This window comes from Camellia sinensis, chromosome 1, assembly GCF_055761805.1.
Source record: "Camellia sinensis isolate YWXY chromosome 1, ASM5576180v1, whole genome shotgun sequence".
Classification (NCBI taxonomy): domain Eukaryota; kingdom Viridiplantae; phylum Streptophyta; class Magnoliopsida; order Ericales; family Theaceae; genus Camellia; species Camellia sinensis.
This window is the reverse complement of record NC_138961.1, coordinates 53,634,694-53,659,353: the sequence shown is the minus strand read 5'-3', so window position 1 is coordinate 53,659,353 and position 24,660 is coordinate 53,634,694. Positions and strand designations below refer to the sequence as shown.

The 24,660-nt window shown below is 34.0% G+C and overlaps 1 pseudogene; it reads right to left on the bottom strand.

Annotated features, from left to right (window-relative positions):
* Positions 1–210: 210 nt before the first annotated feature.
* Positions 211–18,934, bottom strand: LOC114296084 (peroxidase 4-like; annotated as a pseudogene).
* Between the last annotated feature and the right edge of the window lie 5,726 nt (positions 18,935–24,660).

Genomic DNA, 24,660 nt, shown 5'->3' with positions numbered 1-24,660 from the left:
CTGGAACTCCAATGAAATACATTTCTAGACTAACTTAGCAAGCATTGGTTTGGCACGGTCACGTCCAGGGTATCCCATGAAATAAACACCAAAATAATAATAATAATAATAAATAAATAAATAAGTATTATTTTCAAACATCAATATCTATCATCAAATAAAAAACAATCAATTAATTTATTAGCAATATTCGAGCTCCAATGATTATGATCACGACCATGACCGTCCATTAACCTTCTTGCAATTAATCCTTATCTCTCCTTTTGATCCAATGAGGGGTCCGATATTACCCATCTTGATAATGGCTGCGACAAAATTAGAGTTAAAGGTGCTCTGGCTTTCTCTGTATGTTTGAACAATTGAGTCAGTTGATCCACCATTGAAAAGTTGCTGATCAGAGTGGAAGAGTCCCTTTTGGTTAACAGGTTTCATTGAGTACTTGTTGTCGAAAGTTGTTGTAGTTTGAAGATCAATAGGTTCCAAATTGTTGTCTCCTAAGCCAGTGATTTGCGGACAACTATGTCGCCTTATTTGAGCAAATGAACTATCTATGTTGGTTTCATTAGACGCACATGCTCTGAAGGCAGTGCATCGTGCTTGTCCAATAGTGTGTGAACCTGATTTTATAATGCCAAACAACATTATACCATAATTTAGAAGAATTGCATTGTTTGAGAGAGAGAGAGAGAGAGAAAGAGAGGGAGAACCAGATAGAGCAACCATGTCTTGGTGGAAAGGCCAAAAGCATTGAATCTAGATGTAAGTTCATTAAGGTTAGAAGCAGTAGGAGGAATATTTTTATTGGCAGCGGCTAGGCTTGGCATCTCTTCTTCCTAGTTTCACATTGCAACTAGGCCCTCCAAGTTGTTGTGATTTATGTAGCATGAATTATAGACCTCAAGAGAAAACATAGTTAGTACTTCTATTTGTTGGATGGAATGATGTATTTTATCCATTTATTTATTACAATAACAACAAAGTCTCTTGGAGCTATGGCTAATATGTCAGCACATGGAACTACACCGGGACATACAAATTTCATAATAGTCTTTCTATTGTCAATAACATCAAATCCCAGTTAGAGTTGACATTTGAAAATGCTGTCTTCTCCCCTTATGAAAGTAGATGTATCGTGTCATTTTCTAGAGCCCAAACAGCCTACTTTTCCACACGTAGAATGATAGTGAAATCAATCATATCATCTTCTAACACTAAAAACATGTTTAATAATGGCCTATTTTGATAAATTGGTTAAAAATTTATTTTTTGATTTTTTAATTTTTTTAATTTTTAAATTATATTATCTCTCTATTTTTTTTTATATTTAAAAAAAAAAAAGTTAAAAGGTTGATTTCGAACCTACTTCTCAAAATAAATCAATGCTTTCAAGTCAACAAAAAATTAATACTATAATTAGGTGGGGGCAAATTTTATTTCAGATGTACATTTAAAAAAAAATACAATACAGTCAAGCTAGTTATTAAAAAATGTTAAATTTTGTTTGTGCCTTTAAGACATGTACGTTTTGACAAGAATACATCATTTTCCTCTCTCCTAATAGTATTTTATTTTTCAATTGTTTAAGGCTTGGTTTGGCATGTTCTAAATAATACAAAAAGTCAAAAAGTCACTATCCTATTTAAGTCACATCATCTTATTTAAATCACATCATCTTATTTAAATCACATCATCTCTCTAACACATCACATCAAACCCAATCCAAACCCAACCCATATAAGCCAATAAGTCAAAAAGTACACTTTTTTAGAAAATCCCAAACCAACCCTAAGTGTGTACCCTTCGTTAGCTGTGGACTTTCAAATAGCAGCTAACAACATTTAACTCTTATTCGAAATTAAATTATACAACAAAACCAACAACAAATGAATTTCCAACTGTTTATCCAATAAAATAAATAAATAAAATAAAAAAATCTCAAGACATAGCAACACCAACAAAATACACTAGCTACATAAATTAACATAGACACAATAATTATAAAATTAACACCACAACAAATTAAAGTTTAGGGATAAGCTTATCTTTTAAGAATGAAATTTTTAATTATCAAAAGTTTCATTATTGTAATTTAGCGATGAAATTGGATATTTAATGATGAATTTTTTCTTTTTAAGACCAAAAGTTTACTCAAAAAATAATTATTTTTGGTACAAAGTTGTTTTGGCACTAAAATTCATTTATTGGTGATATTTTTAAAATTGTCGCTAAAAGTGTTTTATTTGACTTTTCGGGAAATTTAGCAATGACTCTTATGAATGACACAAATTGATCCCCAAATATTTTTTGCAACAAAATTTTTATTTTTACGGAAAAAGTTTAGCCCCTAAAACTCTTATATGTTGTAATGTAAGAAATTTTTTAAATAATAGCTAAATAGTGGTGACTCAACCATTATTTAATCCATTACGTAAGGCTACAAAAAAAAGGTTCAAAAAATTCTTAATACCAAAAGCTCAAAAATTTTAGTTACTTAATAAAATAACGTCTTGTTATAATATTTAGCATGAGTTTTTAAAAAATCTTAGGCCGTTACTGCAAGTGAAAGCACAAAGTAAATAATGGCATTAACGAAGCAATTGTGGAAGAACACGCGAAGAAGGGAGGCACCCATCCGAGCTTATTTTGATATTGCAGATTTCACAGTGGTGAAAAGGTTTGGGCAAGACTTTGGAGTCAATGTTTCAACATGCGTCATTACGTAATGGTTGCGGTTGTTACATGATGGTTGCGGTTGTTACATGATGGTTGCGACGGTATAAGCACCACGCATTATTCTCGCTTTTACAATGTGATTGAGATTCACAGGTGTATCAGTCGTAGTGGGTGTCCTAGCAGCCATAACGGTGCCGTAATGACCCGTTATACACCGTTACACAATGTTATGAGATGATTCTTTAAAAAAAAAAACAAAACAAAACAAAATAAAAAGATGAAAAAATATATATTGAACAGATTTTGTACATACATTTATGGTTGAATAGATTTTGGGGGTGTTTGGGAAGAAAAAAAATAGCTTAATTTAGGCTAAAATTCACAAAAAGACAAAATATGCTAAAATAGCTAATAAGACAAAATATCACATCAAACCCATAATCATTTCACTTTTTCTCTCACAAACATCACATCCAACCATAAAAAAATCCAATCATCTTCCCAACCACAAAAATTTTAGCCTACTAAAATAGCTAAAAACTAAAATAGCCTACTAAAATAGCAACTTCCCAAACGAAGCCTTTGTATAAATTTTGTCTACAAAACTCTTGAGTTCTTTTCAGATTGTAAACCTGTGAACCACTTTGAAGTGAGATTCTTCAGACCCATAATCTTCAGATCAAATCCACAGCTTTTAGAGTACTTCAAAACTCTCCAATTGAGATTCAGATCTTCAAATTCACAAATTTTCAACAATCGTTACCTGAGTTTTTGATAATAATAATAATAATAATAATAATAATAATAATAATAATAATAATAATGATGATGAAAGAGGGATACAAAGAGAAGAGGAAAGATGGAGGAGTTGGAAATAGAGAGAGAGAGATAGAAGAGGAAAGAAATGAAGAACTCGTGTTGAAGATGAAGAAGGAGATGAATCTTGCAAAAGAAAGATGTAAATCTTGTTAGGGAAAATACATGATTTCCCACAAGTAAATCAATCAATGGGAATAAAAACTAATGTGGAAAAATTAAATCAATAGCAACACAAGAATTTTTATGTGATTCTCTCAATATGAGATACGTCCATGGGATCGAAATTTGATTCCACTATCAACCACAAAAATTTCAAACAATTACAAACAAGACATGAAGGTCTCACAAAATCACCCATAGGTAAATTCCAAATAATCACAGATAATCAAGAGGAAAAACCTCATCAAATAGATGAACAAAATTCTTCGAAACAGAGTGGAAGAAGATCCAAAATAATAACCCAAACTAGTTTCACCAAAGCAACCAATGCTTCAAAGAGCTAAACAGCGAAGCAAGAAAGAGAACTTCCAAACAAAGCCGAAAAACAGAACTCACCCAATTTGATTCCATTGAAGATATGATGATCACGACTGCTTTCTTTTTTTTTTTTTTTTTGGAGGGGGAGGGGAGGGGGGAAACAAAACAATTCCAAATATATTATAGATTTTTGGGCTTTTTATCAAAATCCTAGTTATTACCAAACTAATTATAAAATACCCATTGCATATCTAAAAGTTTGATATAGTATATTGAAAATATATTATTGCCAACACCAAACCAAATTAAATATTTTAATAAACCAATTGGGTCCCATACTTCACTAAGGTGGAGACATCAACCATACCTGCCAAAGTTCGAAAATTTAAATGTTTGTCCCTCGACAAAGTCTTAGTCAACATATTTGAAATATTAACATCCATGTGAACTTTTTCAAATTGTAACAATTTCGAATTTAACACATCACAAATCCAGTGATATCTCACATTAATGTGTTTCAATCTCAAATGAAAAATAGAATTTTTACTCAAATGAATAGCACTTTAACTATCACAATTGTTAGGTTTTTATTCTTGGCAACCCCGTTTGACAAAACTCCTTTAAGTTGTATTTGTTTTCGCATTTTTTATTTCTGTGAGGCTATGAGTGTTCAGATGCGAATCTAACCCGAATTATGCCTTGCAGAGAAGTTTGTGATGTTAATACTTTCAAGATTGCCACTTCGCTGATTATGACGGGGATCGAGCTGCCCGGTCAGCTCGCGGGGGTCGAGGGGGCAGTGCTCCTTGGCGGGTCTGGGGTAGCGCCACGATAGGGTCGAGGGGCAGCGCCCCCGAAGCAAAATGCAAAATTGCATTCAAAGTTGCCTGTCCGCCCTTGCTCGCTCAAGCGAAGGAGTGCTCGCTCGAGCAAAGGCTGCGTCTGTGTAAAAAACCTGAAAGAGATGAATGTGCGCTCGAGCGAAGGGTGCGTGGCTCGAGCGAAGCCACTTATGGAAAACACGCGTTTTTGGTTCCTTGCTCGAGCGAGAGAGTCTTCGCTCGAGCGAGCATCGCGATTCAGATTTCTATAAGTACGTGTCTCTGTCAGATTTTAGGATGACTTCTCCAGATCTTCTTCTTGGGTTCTGGGGTTTATATCTGGAGATATTTTGCTAGTTTTCTTTGATGTTTTGATTGAGTATTCAACTCATGGTTTAAAGAGTATACATCAAAGGATTATTTGTTTGTTCTACACAAAAGAGAGAGTTGTTCTTCGGTGGATTCTGAAGAATTCGAGGCTGAAGCTTTGGTGGATTTCAGGGTGGCTCATCGTCAAGACAATTCCGAGGTGAAGACGGGGTTGGAAGAGGCACATAGAGGTTGGTTCAATTCGGACGTGGATTCGCTAGGTAATTGAGAGTATACTTGTGTAATTCCTTTATATCTTCTTAGTGGATTGTTTTGTGACTGTTGCCTGTGATTTTTTTATCACAATTGGAGGTGTCTAATTGTGATTTTTCCACATAAAATAGTTGTGTCGATTTGTCTTATTTGTTTGATTGGGATTGTTGTTTACTGCTTAAAATTGATACATAATCACAAATCAACATCTAGGGGATTTCTAGATTTCTCAACAATAAAACACATACCTTTCTTACTTCAAACCCAACTCTTGTAAAAATTTCGTCAACTGTAACTCTTCTTTGCAAGCTTTCGTAATGACAACAAATTCAACTTCGGTAGTTGACAGAGCAACACATTTTTGTAATTTGGATTGTCATGCCACAACTCCCCCTGCAAATGTCATCAAATACCCCAAAGTAGATTTTCTAGAATCAACATCACCGGCCATGTCGGAATCCGTGAACTCATCAAGTATCGGCTTACCATTCTTAAAACACAAACACACCTTCGAAATCCCTTGAAGATACTTTAGAATCCACTTCACCGCTACCCAATGTTCTTTACCCGGATTAGAGAGAAACCGACTCACCACACCAACGGCGTGAGCAATATCCAGCCTTGTACAAACCATGCTATACATCAAAGAACCAACTGCTAAAGCATAAGGAATTTTCTGCATCTTTTCCTTGCCTTTCTCACTTGAAGGACATTGATTCGAACTAAGCTTGAAGTGACCCGCAAGTGGACAACCAACTGACTTTGCTTTATTTGTGTTGAACCTCTCAAGAACTTTTTCAATGTAACTTTCTTGAGACAACCAAATCAGCCCCTTTTTGCGATCACGAACAATTTTTATACCAAGTATTTGCTTTGTCGGCCCCAAATCTTTCATAGCAAAGGACTTGCTCAATTCCAATTTCAACATGTTAATCATAGTATAATATCTTGACCCACAATTAATATGTCATCAACATAAAACAAAAGAATAATAAATTTGCCATCTGAAATTTTTTTCACAAACACACAATGGTCCGAAGTAGTTTTAGAAAAACAATTATTCATCGTGAAAGAGTCAAATTTTTTGAACCATTACCGTGGGGCTTGCTTGGCCATACAAACTTTTCTTTAAATTGCAAACGAATTTCTTTTCCCTTTCTCCACAAAATCCTCCGGTTGCTCTATGTAAATTTCTTTTTCAAGATCACCATGAAGAAATGTGGTCTTCACATCAAATTGTTCAACTTCAAGATTTATACTTGAAGCCATGCCAAGTACAACCCGAATAGAAGACATCTTCACAACCGACGAGAAAATATCATCAAAGTCAATACCTTTCTTTTGCTCAAAGTCTTTCACAACAAGACGTACTTTGTACCTCAGATACTTGCTGCATTTTTCAATTTGAAGACCCACTTATTTTTTAGAATTTTCCTCCTCTTAGGCAACTTCACCCAATCATAAGTGTGAATTTGAAGCAAGGAATTCATCTCCTCTTCCATGGCCTTTTTCCAATCATATTTCTTTGCATGCTCGATTGCTTTTTCGTAGCTCTCGGGCTCCCCTTGATCAGAAATCAACACAAATTCATTGGAATGATACTTTCTCGAAGGTTGTCAGTCCCTTGTAGATTTTCTTAACTCAAGTTGTGGTGGCGATTCTTGAGTTGGATGCTCTTCCTCAATTTTGGGCTCAACGTCATTTGGAGTAGCATCATCATCTACATCTTTAATAGGTGGCTGCACATCTCCTCCATTTTCATCATTAATTGAAGATGGAGGAGATGGATCCATGTCAATGTGATCACTAGTTTTTGGCTCAAATTGATCACCTTTGCCAAAGTTTTCAATTATTTGGTCTTCAGGAAACACGACAGCACAGTTTCGAATGACTTTCTTGTCAACCAGATCCCTCAATCTATAACCAAATTCATTACGCCCATAGCCAAGAAAGATGCATTGTCTTGACTTGCTATCAAGCTTGGACCTCTCATCATTTGAAATGTGAACAAAGGCTCGGCAACCAAACACTCTCAAATGCTTATAAGACATATCTTTGTTGATTCAAACTCTTTCTGGAACATCACTATTCAAAGAATAGGAAGAAGACAAATTAATCACGTTAACCGCTATCCTCATTGTCTCACTCCAAAAGGATCTTGTCAATTTAGCATGTGAAACCAAACACCTTGTTATTTCCATAATTGTGTGGTTCATCCTCTCTGCAACGCCACTTTGTTGAGGAGTCTTCTTAACTGTCTTTTGGTGCCGAATACCTTGGCTACGACAATACTCATCAAATAGCCCAATGTATTCACCACCATTATTTGTTCAAATGCGCTTCAATTTCTGCCCTATTTCTTTTTAAACCATGGCCCGAAAATGTTTAAATACATCTAGAACTTGATCTTTAGTTTTTAATATAAAAGCCCAAACTTTCCTTAAATAATCATCAATGAAAGTAACAAAATAAAGTGCACCACTATGTGTTCTAACTTTCAAAGGACCACAAACATCCGAATGAATCAACTCCAAAACATTTTCTTTTCTAGAAGCAACATTTTTATGAAAAGAAACTCTATGTTGTTTACCTGCCAAACAATGAACACAAGTTTTAAGATGTGTACCTTTCAAACCAGGTAGAACCTCTTTCTTGAACAAAACTTGTTGCCTCTTTTCACTCATATGGCTCAGCCACTTGTGCCATAATTCGGTAGAAATATCATCTTCAAGTGCATTGACAACACCTTTACAAATTTTTCCTTGTATTGAATAAAGTGTATGAGTCTTCTTGCACTTAGCCACCACCAAAGAACCCTTTGTTAGCTTTCACATTCCATCATCAAATTTGTTGTTGTAACCTTCATCATCTAGCTTCCCGTTAGAGATCAAATTAAGGCGAATGTCGGATTCATGCCTCACATCTTTAAGCATCAACTTGCAGCCCAAATTTATTTCCAAGCAAATATCACTCATGCCAATAATCTTGGCCAAACCTTCATTACCCATTCGAATACAACCATAATCTCCTTTGGTGTAGGCAGTTAAGAAATAAACTTGAAAAGTCACATGAAAAAAAGTACCGGAATCAACCACCTAATTTCTCTCTTAACCCACAAAATTGATACAATTATCTTCACAAACGACTATGAGATCATTGGCAGTAACCACCGTTGTGCCTTCTTGCTTCTTATCCACACTTTTGTCATGCCTTTTCTCATTGTTTTTGAGCTTTTGGCATTCCTGCTTCATGTGCCCTTTCTCATGGCAATAATGACGCTTAATGTCTTTCTTTGAAAAAGAATCATCTCTTGATTTGTCACGGCTTTGATAATGACCATGAGGAGTCTTACTTCTCTCCCTTGTTTTGTTTCGGCATCTCACAACAAATGCTTCTGAATGAGAAGAACCTGCTGATTTTCTTCTAGTTTCTTCATTCAACAAGCTGCTAGTGACTTAGCTCATTGTGACAACTTCATCGAGCGCCGAATTATTAACTGTCACAACCAAAGTCTCCCAACTTTCGGGCAAAGAACTAAGTAGCATCAAAGCTTGCAACTCACCATCAAAAAGAATTTTCATACAAGCAAGTTGGTTAATAATACTATTTGTTTCATTCAAATGTTCTGAAATAAGGCTGCCATCTTTATATTTTAAATTAACGAACTTACAAAATAGAAAGGCTTTATTTGTGGTTGATTTTCTATCATAAAGGCCTTCTAATTTTTTTTCATAAATTATGTGTTGAAGTTTCAGTAGCAAAATGATGAAACACACTGTTATCAATCCATTGACGGATAACACCAATGGCTTTTCGATTAAGCCTATTTCATTCATCATCTTTCATACCATCAGGTTTGACATTATTACCTTCAATAGGTCCATACAAATCTTTAGAAAATAATAAGTCCTCCATTTTAGTTTTCCAAGTTATCCAATTGCTTCTATTGAAGCTAGACATACGACCTATATTCCCCTCTGTTGATTTACACAAATAAATAAATCCAAATAAACTGTAAGCTCTAATACCAGTTGTTAAGAAAAATAAATAATTTCCCACAAGTAAATCAATTGATGGAAATAAAAACTAACGAGGAAAAATTAAATTAACAGCGATACAAGAATTTTTACGTGGTTCCTTCAATATGAGATACGTCAACGAGATCAAAACCGATTTTACTATCAACCAAAGGGTTTCCAAACAATTATAAACGAGACACAAATGGTCTCACAAAATCACCCTTAGATGAATTCTAAATAATCACAAATAATCAAGAGAAAAGATCTCACCAAATAAACAAACAAAAGTCTGCTCCACAAAGCAAACCCCACCGAATTGATTACCCAGCACACACACACACAAACCAGCCCCACAGCACTTCATAAGAGATGAACAAAATTGATAGCAACCACAACACTTTTTTTTGGAGAACAAAAACAAATAGTTAACTTTTGAGTTTTTATCAAAACCCTAAACTACTATCAAATTAATTATTAAATACCTATGGGGCCTCCAAAAATAGATATAATATATTAAAAATATATTATAACTAACACCAAACCAAATTAAATATTGTTAATAAATCAATTGGGTCCCATACTCCAATAAGGAGGTATACCTAACAACATGATGAAACATAATGTCATCAATCCATTGATGGATAACACCAATGACTTTTCGATTAAGCCTCTTCCAGTCATCATTTTTCATACCCTTGGGTTTTCCATTATCACCCTCATTGGGTCCATACAAATCTTTACAAAATAATAGGTCCTCCATTTTAGCTTTCCGAGTTACCCAATTGGTTCCATTGAAGCTAGACATATGACCCACATTCCCCTCTATTGATTTATACAAATAAATAAACCTAAATAAACTGTAAGCTTTGATACTATTTGTTAGGGAAAATAGATGATTTCCCACAAGTAAATCAATCAATATGAATAAAAATCAATGCGGAAAAATTAAATCAATAGCAACACATGGAAAAATTAAATCAATAGTAACACAAGAATGTTTACGTGGTTCTCTTAATATGAGGTACGTTCACGAGATCGAAATCCGATTCCACTATTAACCAAAAATTTTCTAAACGATTACAAACGAGACACGAATGGTCTCACAAAACCACCTTTAGGTAAATTTCAAATAATCATAAATAATCAAGAAGAAAAATCTCACCAAATAAATAAATAAAATTCTTCCAAATAAAATTAAAAAAGACCCAAAATAATAACAACAATGATTCATCCCACTAAAAACATCACCACTAATAGCACTAATGTATTAAAAAAATAAAAAAAATAAAAAAAAATTACAACTTCAAGACCAAAACATCACATCATTCATGACGGGACCCACTGCCACCTAATTAGTGGGAGCACTAATTAGTGCTCCCAAGCATTTTTCAAATAATAATCCAAACTAACTTCACTAAAGCAACCGAAGATGCACACATACAATATGCATCAAAAAGCCAAACAACGAAGCAAGAAAGAGAACTTCCAAACAGAGCCAAAAATCAGCACTCACCCAATTTGATTCCACCGAAGATACGATGGCCGCTTTTTTTTTTCTTTTCTGTTTTTTCGAAAAAAACAAAACAATCCCAAATGTATTGTAGATTTTTGGACTTTTTATCAAAATGTTAGTTGTTACCAAACTGATTATAAAATACATATTAGACTTCTAAAAGTTAGATATAGTATATTCAAAATATATTGTAACTAATACTAAACCAAATTAAATATTTAATTGCAGCAATTGGGTCCTATACTTCACTAATAAGGTAAACTTAACAATTCTTCCCTTACCGACTTAAGTAGAAATATCAATCATACTTGTCAAAATTCGACATTTTAAATGTTTATCTCTTGACAAAATCTTAATCTACTCTGTAAGTAAGACTCCAAATTCAAAGTTTTGTTCGGCTGCCTCTTGGCTGCCTCTAGAAGAGGTGTTTGATACTATTTTGTTTTGTTTGTTTGGTCTCCAACAGAGTTTGCCAACAAAAATGTTATGGTCATTAATGATGTATTTAGTAATTTTGATTTAATATATATATATATATATATATATTTAGACATTTATTTTTAGTATTTTATATATAATAGTTAGTGATTGATTTTATTTTTTTTATAATACTAAAAATCATAACACCTATAATTATATTAGTACATTTTATACATGTCAGTTTTTATTGATTAATATATTTTTTTTATTTACAGGTTATTCAAAAAGATGACAAATATTCTAGTGATTTAAGCCCCCAAAAAATAATGTATGAAATTTTTTTCGTATAATTTATTTTTTAATTTTTATATGATTGTATTAGCATATATAATCTAAATGTATAAATAGTGATTGCATTTTTTTTATAATCATTTTATTTAATATTTAATTATAAATATTTTTTATTTTGTTATTGCAATGTGTTGTGACAACAATTTTTATGGCACAATTTTTTTTTAAAAAAAATATCTTTTTTTTTAAAATATTAATAGCTCAAAATAAAAAAAACACTTTATAATTTATTTTTTAATTTTTATATGATTACATTAGCATGTAAAATCCAAATGTATAAATAGTGGTTGCATTTTTGTTTTATAATCATTTCATTTAATATTTAATTGTAAATATTTTTTCTTTTATTATTGTAATGTGTTGTGACAACAATTTCAATGGCACATTTTTTTTAAAAAAATAAGAAAAGAAAAAAAAATGCTCAAATTTTTTTTTTTATAATTTATTTCTTAGTTTTTATATAATTACATTAGCATACAAAATCCAAATGTTCAAATAGTGGTTGCCTTTTTTTTTATAATCGTTTTATTTAATATTTAATTATAAATAGTTTTTATTTTGTTATTGCAATGTGTTGTGACAATAATTTGTATGGCACAATTTTTTTTTAAAAAAAATCAATAGCTGAAAAAAAAATTCTTTATAATTTATTTTTAAATTTTTATGTGATTACTCTAAGTAAGGTTTTGAAAAGTGGTTGTAGTTGTAATGGCGACAAAAATTGTAAAGAAAATTTTTAATCATATAAAAACTTACATGCTAATGTAATCATATGAAAATTAAAGAAAAATGGTTTAGAACACTAAATGAGGAGCACTAAAGGAGCACTAATTTGTCATTTTCCTCTTTGTATTTTGTCTTTTTTCTTTCTTTTTTTTTGGGGAGAGGGGGGGTGTGTGCACGCCAGCTCAGTACAGCTACATTTAGAGCAGTTCTACTAGTGGTCTGTATCACCACTGAAAATTAAAAAAGAAATTATAAAGATTTTTTTTTTTAGGTATTGATTTTAAAAAAAAAACAAAATTGTGCCATAAAAATTGTAATCATATAAAAACTTACATGCTAATGTAATCATATAAAAATTGAAAAATAAATTATAAAGAATTTGTTTTTTTTAGCTTTTTTTTTTTCAAAAAAAAATTCTTCCTTAAAAATTGTAATCATATAAAAACTTACATGCTAATCTAATCATATAAAAATTGAAAAATAAATTATAAAGAATTTGTTTTTTTTTAGCTATTTTTTTTTTTAAAAAAAATTGTGCCTTAAAAATTGTAATCATATAAAAATTTAAAAACAAATTATAAAGAATTTTTTTTTTGAGCTATTGATTTTTTTTTTTAAAAAAAAAATTGTGCCATAAAAATTGTAATCATATAAAAACTTATATGCTAATGTAATAATATAAAAATTAAAAAATAAATTATAAAGATTTTTAAAATTTTTTTTTTGTCACAACACATTGCAATAACAAAATAAAAAATATTTATAATTAAATATTAAATAAAATTATTATTAAAAAAAATACAACCACTATTTATACATTTGAATTTTGCATGCTATTGTAATCATATAAAAATTAAAAAATAAATTATAAATAAAAAAAAATTCATACATAGTTTTTTCTTCCGGGCTTAAATCACTTGAATATTTCTTATCTTTTTAAATAAGCTGTAAATAAAAAATAAATTAATCAATAAAAACTGACATACATAAAATGTATTAATACAGTTATAGGTGTCATGATTTTTTGATATTAGAAAAAAAAAATCAACTACTAACTATCATATATAAAATACTGAAAATAAATGCCTAAATATATGTATTTATATATTTAAATCAAAGTTGATAAATACATCATTAATGACCATAGCTTTTTTTTGTTGGCAAGCCAACGGAGACCACACTAAAAACAAAACAATATTAAAAACCTCTTCCAGAGGCAGCCAAGAGGTAGCCGAACAAAACTTTGAACTTGGACAGTAGATAAGATTGACTTTTCCCTCTACAAGATTCATCTCCTTCTTCATCTTCAACAGAGGTTCTTCATCTCTTCCCTCTTCTCTTCCTATATCTCTCACTCTTTTATCTTTCATCTTCTCTTTATATCCCTCTTCCCGTGAACCATTATTTGTTTTTTTTTTTTATCGAAAACTCAGTTGAAAATGGTTGAAAATCTATGGATCTGAAGATCTGAATCTCAATTGGAGAGTTTTTAAAAACTCTAAACGCTATGGATTTGATCTAAAGATTATTGGTCTGAAAAATTTCACTTCAAAGTGGTTCACGAGTTTATAGTCTGAAAAGAACTCAAGAGTTTTATAGACAAAATCTATTCCACCATAAAGGTATATACAAAATCTATTCAATATATATTTTTTCAGCTTTTTGTTTTGCTTTGTTTTTATTTATTTATTTATTTTTGGAAAAGAATCAGCTCATAATATTGTGTAATGGGCCGTTAAGGCCATTATAGCACCGTTATGGCCGCTATGGTTGACACACCTGTGAATTTCAATCATACCGCAAAAGCAAGGGTAACGCGTGGTACCTACCGTCACAACCATTACGTAACGGACGCAATCGTTACGTAACGCCGCATTTTGAAACATTAATTACAACTAACAACTTCTCAGTGTGTGATGAAAATGTGTTGTGAATGAGAATGGTATAGAGATTTGGTGGTTTATATAGAGAACTTCTAGAGATCTCAAGGTGTTGGCCTAAGCTGGTGGCAGAGCCCTTTTCGGTAACAAGGTTTATCTAGTTTTTGTTGTCGAAAGTTGTTGAAGTTTGAATATCAATAGGTTCCAAATTGTTGTCTCATATGCCAGTGTTTCTTGGACAACTATGTTGCCATATTTGAGCAAATGAACTATCCACGTTGGTTTCATTATACACAAGGTGGTGCATCGTGCTTGTCCAACTATGTGTGAACCTGATTTTATAATGCCAAACAACATTATACCATAATTTAGAAGAATTGCGTTGTTTGAGAGAGAGAGAGAGAGAGAAAAAAAGAGAGAAAGAGAGAACGAACGAACCAAATAGAGCAACCATGTCCCTGGTGGAAAGGCCAAAAGCACTGAATCTAGAGATGAGTTCATTAAGGTTAGCAGTAGGAGGAATATTTTTATTGGCAACAACTAGGCTCGCCATCTTGGCATCTCTTCTTCCTAGTTGTTGTGATTTATGTAGTAGCATGAATTGTAAAAAGATATGTTGATGAATTGTAAACCCAAAGAGAAAACAAAACTAGTGCTTCTATATGTTGAATGGAATGATGTATTTTATTTATTTATTTATTAGTACTCACAATTACAACAGAGCTTCTTGCATCAATGGCTAATATGTCAGCACAAGAAACTACACCGTGGCATGCAAACTCCACCGTAGTCTTTATATTGTCAATAACATCAAATCCCCTGACAGAGTTAACATTTGGAAATGTTGTCTTCTCCCCTAGGACAGAAGATGTGTCATCAAGTAGGATTAATCCATCACATTCCTTGAACAGCCACCAAAACACATTTAGACAATTATGGTCTAAGGATATACAATCTTAGCCATCGAAACAAAACATCGAACAATATTTAGGCGTCATAGATACCAATCCTTTTTGGTCATGAATTCTGTAAGATAAATTGATGTATATTATTGATTGATGTATTACAAGATTGTTGTGTATATATTTTGTACAAGAATTCCTATTATATAGGAGATGATTCTGGAGTAGGTGAGGAGTGAGTGGTGGAGGTAGGTTTGGTGGAGTGTAGTAGGTGATAGGAGTAGTAGGTGGAGGTAGGTTTGGTGGTAGGTGTAGTAGTAATTTACATTTACATTAACAGCCCCCCTCAAACTCAAGGAGGATAGGTACTAGCCAACTTGAGTTTGGAGAGAGTAACAAAACAGAAAAATAAGCTGACAAATAAAATTAAAAATGGGATAGGAGACACTGTATGGTTATGTCGGACCGTTGTAGCAGCCAGTTTACGAGGTCATGTCTGACCGATGTAGCAGGACAGTTTACGAGGTCATGCCGGACCGATGTAGCAGACACTGTGTGGTCGTGTCAGACCGATGTAGAATACAGTTTAGGGGGTCATGTCGGACCGTTGTAGAAGACAGTTTACGGGGTCATGTCGGACCGTTGTAGCAGACAGTTTACGAGGTCATGTCGGACCGATGTAGCAGCTGACCGGAATCAATGTCGGGACAGTTTATGGGGTCATGTCGGACCGTTGTAGCAGACACTGTGTGGTCGTGTCAGACCAATGTAGAAAACAGTTTACGGGGTCATGTCGGACCGTTGTAGCAGACAGTTTACGAGGTCATGTCGGACCAATGTAGAAGCTGTGGTGGTGCACCGAGGAGGCGACTTAGGGAGTGCGCCATGAGCGACTTATACATGATACTGTGTATAACCCCCCCTCAAACTCAAATAGGTGTGAAGATAGAAACCTATTTGAGGTTGAAACAAAGGGATTGATAAAGCGGACCGGTGTAGAAGACACTGTATGAGTGTGTATATAGGCTGCCCAAAAGATATACATGGATGTAGATATCGAGCCCTCAAAAGTCGTGCCCTCAAAAGGGGTGTCATCAAAAGGCGTGCCCGAGTCATGAAAAGGCGTGCCATGAAAAGGCGTGCTAGGTTGTCGGCGTCAAGAGGCGCGCGATGCGCGTGGCTGCCTCGGCTATTTAACCAAGACGGAGCTGAGGCCGAGGCAGAGGCTGAGACAAGAAACTGAGAGAAACCTCTGAAAAATTCTTCGTCTTCCCGAGAAAGATACTCTGTAACACTCGATTGCCCAGAAAAATGGCTTCGTCTTCCCGCGGGCTGCTCACCCTCTTTCCCGACCTCAACGAGTCAACAAGAGAGATAACGGGTGCGGTGGCCAGTGAACCTCAACCAAACACCTCTAGTTTTGCTCTGTTGAACTTTCCGATGCGGTCGGTGGAGCAAAAAATGGCAGTGCAGTCGGATGTGGAGGCTAATCAGTATACGTTGAAGTCATGTGTGGAAACCATGACTGCGGTTACAAACTTGTCGAACCGGCTGCAGAGTAGGGCAAATGAGGTGCAGCAGTTAAACTCCTAGCTGGCTCTGCTCCAACGCATGTATAAGGATGCGCGAGCAGAGATAAGCGTGCTAAAGGCAGAAAACAAGGAGCTGAAGCGGAAGGCCACCGTAATGTTCCGATTTGGAGGGCCGCCATATGCTGCAGTGGAGGAGCAGGGAGTGAACGTGCTCGGCGGCGTGGAAAACACGGAGGCAACACTGTCAAGGCCAGCTCAGGACGGAGGCAAGAAGAAGAGACCGGCGGCAGAGTAGAGATAAAAAAAATCCCACTGTGGGTGTGGTTGTTTTGTTTGTGTGTTGGTTTTTTTTTTTTTTTTTTTGATGTAAAAATGGGGAACGGGGTGAGCCCCGACATGAATAAAAGGAGTTTGGTGTGCAGGTCATCTTCGTCTTCTTCTTCTCTTGTTTTTTTTGTTTTTTTGTTTTTTTTTTTTTTATTGATTTTTAAATTGGGAGAAAATAGTAAAATAAAAAGAAACGAAAAGAGGGGACAAAATCCATGTGAGAAAGTGGAGTGAAGGGGAGAGAATCTAGAAAGAAGAATGGGTTTGTGCGTATGATGCTCCGGGAGAGATGATTATGTTGGAAAAAGAAGAGAGAGACTTGGGACCCTATGGATTGTCGAAAAAATAGAATAATAAAAAAAAAATGCACATGGGTTGGAAAGTAAAAAGAGAGAGAGAGAGAGAGAGAGAGAGAGAGAGAGAGAGAGAGGTGTATCTAATGATGATGCTCGTGTATGTTGCTCTCCCACTTGTTTTTTTTTTTGTTTTTTTTTTTGTTTTTAAAACTTTCTTTGGCAAAAGGGGAAGAGTGACTCAGTGGCGGCAGAAGAAAAAGAATAGTGGGAGCTTGGGGGAAGAGAAAATAATAAACATATGCATATAGATATAGTAAAATAAAAGAAAGGTAAGGGAAGCATCAGTGCCGAGCATGACCAGTGAGGGCCACGACGGGGACGCTGGCGAGCATGGCGTCGGTGAGGCCGCTGACTAGGTGGGTAGCGGCGGGGCCGGAGGTGGCGATGCAGACGCTGGGGAGGCCGGAGGCGCGTGCGTAGCCCTCGGCGGCGAAGAGGCCGCCTTGCTCGTGGCGGGGGAGGACGTTGCGGATGTGGATCTGTAGATGGCTGAGAGACTGATGAGAGTTGAAATTGTACAGAAAAGGCTTAGATCCAGAGTAGTCTACGTCGTAGCAAGGTAGACCTTCCACCAATGAAGGCGGTTGTTGAATGTTCTTGATCTGCACCGGAACAACACCATCGGCGGGAGAGATGTATTGCTGCTGCTGATGATGCTGATGAGGCCATGATGTCGAGATCCAGATACGGATCAATATCAGCGAACAGATATTCCGAAGACTTGAGATCAGTACTGTCGTCGACGATCTTATGGTTCGGATTCGGAAGCAGCCACGACGCAGAGAGAGGCGGCTTCGGCCTTGCAGGTGAACTCGAGGAGTGATCATAAGTTTGATCTGATGTATGCAAAGAGGGCTTTTGTGCACTGGTATGTGTAGAAAATTTAAGCGGAATAGGTTGAGGTCCGGCGGACGGTCAAGGCAAGGTTGCCGCCCGCCGGAGGACGAAGAACACCAAGAGTTTAACCTATAGCTCTGATACCATGTAAGATAAATTGATGTATATTATTGATTGATGTATTACAAGATTGTTGTGTATATATTTTGTACAAGAATTCCTATTATATAGGAGATGATTCTGGAGTAGGTGAGGAGTGAGTGGTGGAGGTAGGTTTGGTGGAGTGTAGTAGGTGATAGGAGTAGTAGGTGGAGGTAGGTTTGGTGGTAGGTGTAGTAGTAATTTACATTTACATTAACAAATTCAAGATTAGATGCTTAAATCTATATTTTGAACACTTAGAACGCTGGGAAAACGTATTATGTCACATGGAAAATTAGCTATGCAGTTTCTAGAAAATGAAAAAGAAAGTAGAATTACATTAACGAAGCAGTTGTGGAAGAACAAGCGAAGAAGAGAATCACCCATCCTGGCATCTTTTGATATTGCAGATCATACAACAGATTTCACAGTGGCGAAAAGTTGTAGAAAAGATTTGAAGTAGAAAGTAGGAGAAAGTTGAGCTGAAGAGCTTCCCATGAAAAGCACAAGGAAAGCCAAAGTCACAATAGCCTTGAAAAAAGAAGAAAATGACGCCATTCTTGTGTATTAAAACTCAAATAATTTACGAAGAGGTGTGTTGTGAACAAATGGTGTAGAAAAGGGGTAGTATATATAGAAAGCTTCTAGTATGAAATATCTTAAGGTGTTGGCCTCAAACAAGTTCCATAAACTAACATTGCGTGGCATTTCTATGTTTAGCAATAAACAAATTAGGGATTGAATTGATTGATAAGCCCATACTACTTTTGAAAACAGGTGTTGCAAATTAAAAAAAAAAAAAAAATGAATCATGGTTTTTCTACTAATCTAACATTAAAAATATATAATTTTGAACGATTTTGTGGAGAGAGATTGCGTAGCTAAGTTGGAGAAAAGAACTTCAGAGAAATGAGTGCAAGGGTTTAAAAATGTTGATTCAAGTAAGAAGAGAAAAGGGAAAATGAACAAGATAGAGATGAAAATAAATAATGTGGCAATTATAGCCATAAAATTATTTGTCAAATAAACCAAATTCTCACTTTTAAATTATGAACAAGATAGAGATGAAAATAAATAATGAAATCCTCGTTCAATTATGAAGTGGCATATTATGTGTTGTTTATGTTATATTATGCAATGATTGGATTAAATAATCTTTGTAACTAAACAACGTGGAAGGAAAAAGTAATATTTAACAGCAGAGGATCTTTTGCTTCCACTTAAAACTGTATGATTTGGTCAGCTGATTCATCTTGTACACACTTTTTTTAATGTTCTGGTTCATGAATTTGGATAGAGATTTGAAAAGAAAAATAAAAAAGATAAGTGAAATCGTAATAAAATATAATTATATTTCACTTAGGGTGTGCACGGGTTAGAGTAGTGTGGGTTGAAGTGAGTTTCAATTGGATCGTCTGTGGTGGTTTATGTATTTTTCCCAACTATCGTTCAACTGTGGATGAGTAAATCAATTAGATTTTATCGGTAGTTTTGACTGGACAGTTGGGCAGGTGTGACAAACACAGCTTTAAATAAAGCAACAAAATCAAATACTGGTTTGAATATTCAAGAAAAATTTATAAACACATTAAGGGGTTTGAAATCAAGACTTTTCCCCACTTAAATAACACACAATATATGTTTTTTTAAATCAAAATCAAATTTATATTTTACAAATTTGCACACACCCATTTATTAATGGATGTGCTTGCAAATCTAAAAATATAAATTTAATTTTGATTTTAAAATATAAATATTGTGTGTTGTTCAAATGATATAGATGAAGTTTTTTAGAGCGAAGGAGATCTTCAGATAGAGTGTTCATTTTTTGAGGATTGCTCATTTGAGAACTGACTATGAAGCAAATTCATTGAGTTTTAGTTACTCAATAATTTAAAAAAATAAAAAAAAAAGTAGTTAATTTCATTTTCCATAGTGAATATCTTTCATGCCTTTTTATACTTTATTTTTGGACCCCGCTTTGAACTGACAACGATAATCTGAACTATTCATCTTATAAATCTCGAAATAAAATTCATATGTTCAAAAAGTCAAGTTCGTTAGATATCAATGAATAGATGAAAACTTTGCAATTTATTTTATTTTATTTTTATGATATAAACGGTTTAATTTTAAAGTTATTGTTGTCCATTTAAAAATTTTAAAATGTTATTTATTCATGTATTTATAGTAATATCTGATGAAACTAAATTTTTGCACACCTCAATTTTATTACTAAACCTACCAGATAAATGATTCAAACAATTGTTGGGGGTCTGGAATGCGATTCACAAAATAGAATATAAAAATATATAAAAGCTAATGGTTTGAAGGAAAGTCATTGCCTTTTCAACAAAATTAAATTGATGGATAAAAAAAATAGTTGCCCTAAATCATTGAAGTCTCATGCAGGTCTTGCTCAATTATAGGCCCATTATGCCTTCAGATGGGGACATTGTCAATCTTGGAGAAACATACAACAAACTCATGGTGACTCTCTTTGTATTTAAATAATAATTTAGTACATTTAATTAAAATTTTAAAATTTTAATTTTTATTATATCCTAATATAAATTTATTAATAAAGAAAATATACAATAAATCTTAATAAAAATATTATTTTTCTCTTATGATATGCCCAAACTACTTATACGTGTTTTTTTATATTCAACTCTTTTCATCTTTAGAACAAAACCAAAGATATGTTAAAATATCACCGTAAATTTGCTTTACAATATTTTTTTCATTTTTTTTTATAAATTTTTTAAATTAGCTTAATCAATTTTTTTAAGTGAGGGGAAAGACAAATTGTTCCTAAACGTTTCAACAATATAGTGGTAGTTTTGTAGATTGTATCCTCGGGATACAACTGCCATTCTCTAGCACCAACAAGCACGAGTCTGTCTTTGTAACAATCCAAAACTGTAATTAGCCACTAATCCATGATTAAGAGTATTTAATCAGTAATTAAGAAGAAATTTTGAATTAATTACATGTGTGTTGCATTATTTGTATTTGTATTTGTATTTGTATTTTTCTGTCGTAGAAATATCTGTCTGTGTTTCTGTTCAGTTTTGTAAATTGAAGGCCTTATGGACATCTGATTACGAAATTGACATGGTTTATGTGTTATTTGGAATTTTTAGAACATTACTATAGGATTAATTGAAATTCGATTCGGAACCAAATAATTAGAATAAATTTACTTAAACTTAAGCAAAAATTAATTAAGTCCACTAACCAAGCCTATATAAGGCCTATACACACTCTAGAACTCCCACACACTTACACTCCTTCGTCTTTTGAGGCTAAAATGAGAGAGAGAGAGAGAGAGAGAGAGAGAGAGAGATAGATCAAAGCTTAAGAAGGGTGCATTGCAAGGATATTGAAGGGAATTGGCTTGAAAGTTTAAAGACATAGCAATCTAAAGCCTAATTAAAGAGTTTAGGTAAGGATTTAAGCCTTTAATTGTGTAATTGACACTTAACACATGAATTCAAGAGGAATTAGATCAAGAATTAAGCTTTTAGGGGTGAATTAGAAGTTAAATCATACATGCATGTTCATTTCCTCTTATGTTGAGTTTGATTTCTAAGAAATTCTCTCATGCATGCCATTGTTCTAAATTATCTACATTGATCATGTTTTGGAAAAGTTTGAGTTCATAGGCATTGCATACATGTCATATACATGTAAGTTTCCAATTTGGTTTGAATAATTGACTTACTTTTTTGCTATGATTTTGCGATATGATTTTGAATTCACCATGTTTCACAAGATTACATATGCTTCCTCAAGTTTTGGGCCCAAAAGGATGTGTTTTGTAGCTTTGAAATTGAGTTTTGATCTTAGAAAAACAATCTGGAAATTCCAGAATCTGTGCTCGAGTGACCACTCATGGTTTTGCACTTCTGTTTCGAGCGTAAAATTCATGTTCCCAAAAGTTTACAACATTTTGTAGATCGCTTGAGCGACCAAGGTTGCGCTTGAGTAGAAACTTTGTTCACTTAGTCTCACGCTCGAGCGGCCGTCGAATGGAAAATTCACATAACCAGTACTTTTGCAGACGCTTGAGTGACAAAAGTTGCGGTCGAGCGGACTGCCCTATTTTAGAAAATTTGACTAAGTGTTTTGAGTTATATTTTGGCATCATCATTATATCCTAGGCATTTCTATGCCATGATTAAGACATAGTAATGGTAATGAGGATATGGATTAGAAACACACCAAGATAAGAAAGAACTAAGTTAAAGAATTTTGGGTGTGTGTTTCAATATGTGTTTGTTCTGTGTTTGTGTAGGTCACGAGCCATTAATCACCTGATCTGTCTCCTATATTTATTTTGCTATTGGTGCCAACTGTGAGTAATAACTTTGTAAAGTTACGTTCACGTTTAAATATTTTCTTATTTGATATGATAAGAAATGATCTGTTTTCTGAAATACTATGTTCTGTGTCAATGAATGATTGTCCATATATTGAAAAGTGTTTGTGGCATCCTTAGCACATGGCCCTTGCCTGGGGGTAACAATACCATGGTCTATGAGCACAAGGCCCTTGCCCGGGGGTAATAATATTGTGGTCTCATGGTCCTCGCCAGGGGTAACAATACTATGGCTTAAGTATGTTATTTGTTTCCAGTACCGGAGGTTCCTTTATGGAATTAGTCAAGTATGACAGTTAATGCTCTGTATCTGACCTGTTAGTGCTAATAAGCGTACCATGAATGATCATCTATTAAAATTGAATGAGTACAGGCTTCTGAACTTTGAATAAGAATATGAATCTGACATGGGATATCATTCATTAAACCCTTTACTCTGTTATTATGCATTAGGCTTTCGCTCACTATTTATATTATGTATGTAGGTGATCAGGAGCGTAACCAGCCTCAGTGATGACTACTTGGGAGTCTGTTGTCAACCAACTTTTAGACCTCCCGGGAAGGTTCCTATCTAAAAAAGTCAAGTTTTTGTGGATCATGTTAAGGATTTATTTTATTTTTGTTTACCCGTACATTGGGTTAAGTTCATTTTGATATTATCTGTATAGTGATGCATGACTTATGAAATTTTGACATCATATGTATATATTTAAGTTTTAAATATTCTATCCCATGTATGTCTGCACAGTTCAGTGGACTATGTATGTTTTATATGTCTGCTTCCACAGCCTCTTATATGTGTTAATTTGTTCAGAGGCCTTTGGTAATCCCATGATTATTAGCCAGTTACGGCACAAAACCTATAAAGGTGGGTTTGGATCGTAACAGTTTTCAATTTGTATGAGAGGGTTCAAGAATGTTGTTGGAAAATTCAAATTCTCTAGAAATGATGAGAGGCTTATATTCTTTAACAATCATTACTAGGAACATAATGGCAAAGAGATGATAAAGATAAGAGATTAGGTGAAGAAGAAGGAAAGTAGTTAGAGAGAGAATAATGACAAGTCTCTCCCATGGATCTCCTACTTTCACTCTCACGGTAGATAATGGAGAAAGGAAATTAGTTCTCTCCCAAGAATTGTCTCTTCAAAATTCATCCCCTGTAAAATTATGGGTGGATGCTATTTATAGACACCTCATGATATAGGATGGAGCCCATGTGCAAAACATATGGGGAATATTCCCTCTAACTACCTTGTCCAAGGAGGTGACCTCTCCGAGGATGAGAAAAACCCCGAAAAGGAGATCAACATCTCAGTGAACCCTTCTTCTTAGTCACACCTAACCAATGATCCTCAATTATCCAAGGGGGTTAATGGTAGTCCTAGAGGACGTCCTACCTGTAATGCCCCCAAAAATAATTACAATACACTAACTCCAAACACTAGTACAATATGATATAAATAAAATAAGAAGCTTTCATTAATCAGAGTTAATATACAAAAGGTGACATATGCGATATACATTCATAAACCGTTCATGATGAATCTACAACATATGTTACACGAAGTGACAAGAAATGAAAGCTAAACAGATATCCATATGCCCTAATGGCTTACATCTTTCCAAGATCGTGCTTGGTTACAACAAAATAAGTCATAAGCTCCATACAAATAAAGCCCTAAGCTTGTGAAAAGTAAATACAAAAATAAGCAGGAATTGAGCCTTCAGCTCCACAAGCATATCACCAGCACTTGAAAATAGTTTTTCCCAAGTAGGGTGAGCCAAAGCCCAGTAGAGACAATCTAGCACAATATATAAATCTTAACAAAGATATAAGTATGCAGTGTGTATATATATATATATATATATAATGCCCATGATAAAATCATTCGTATTG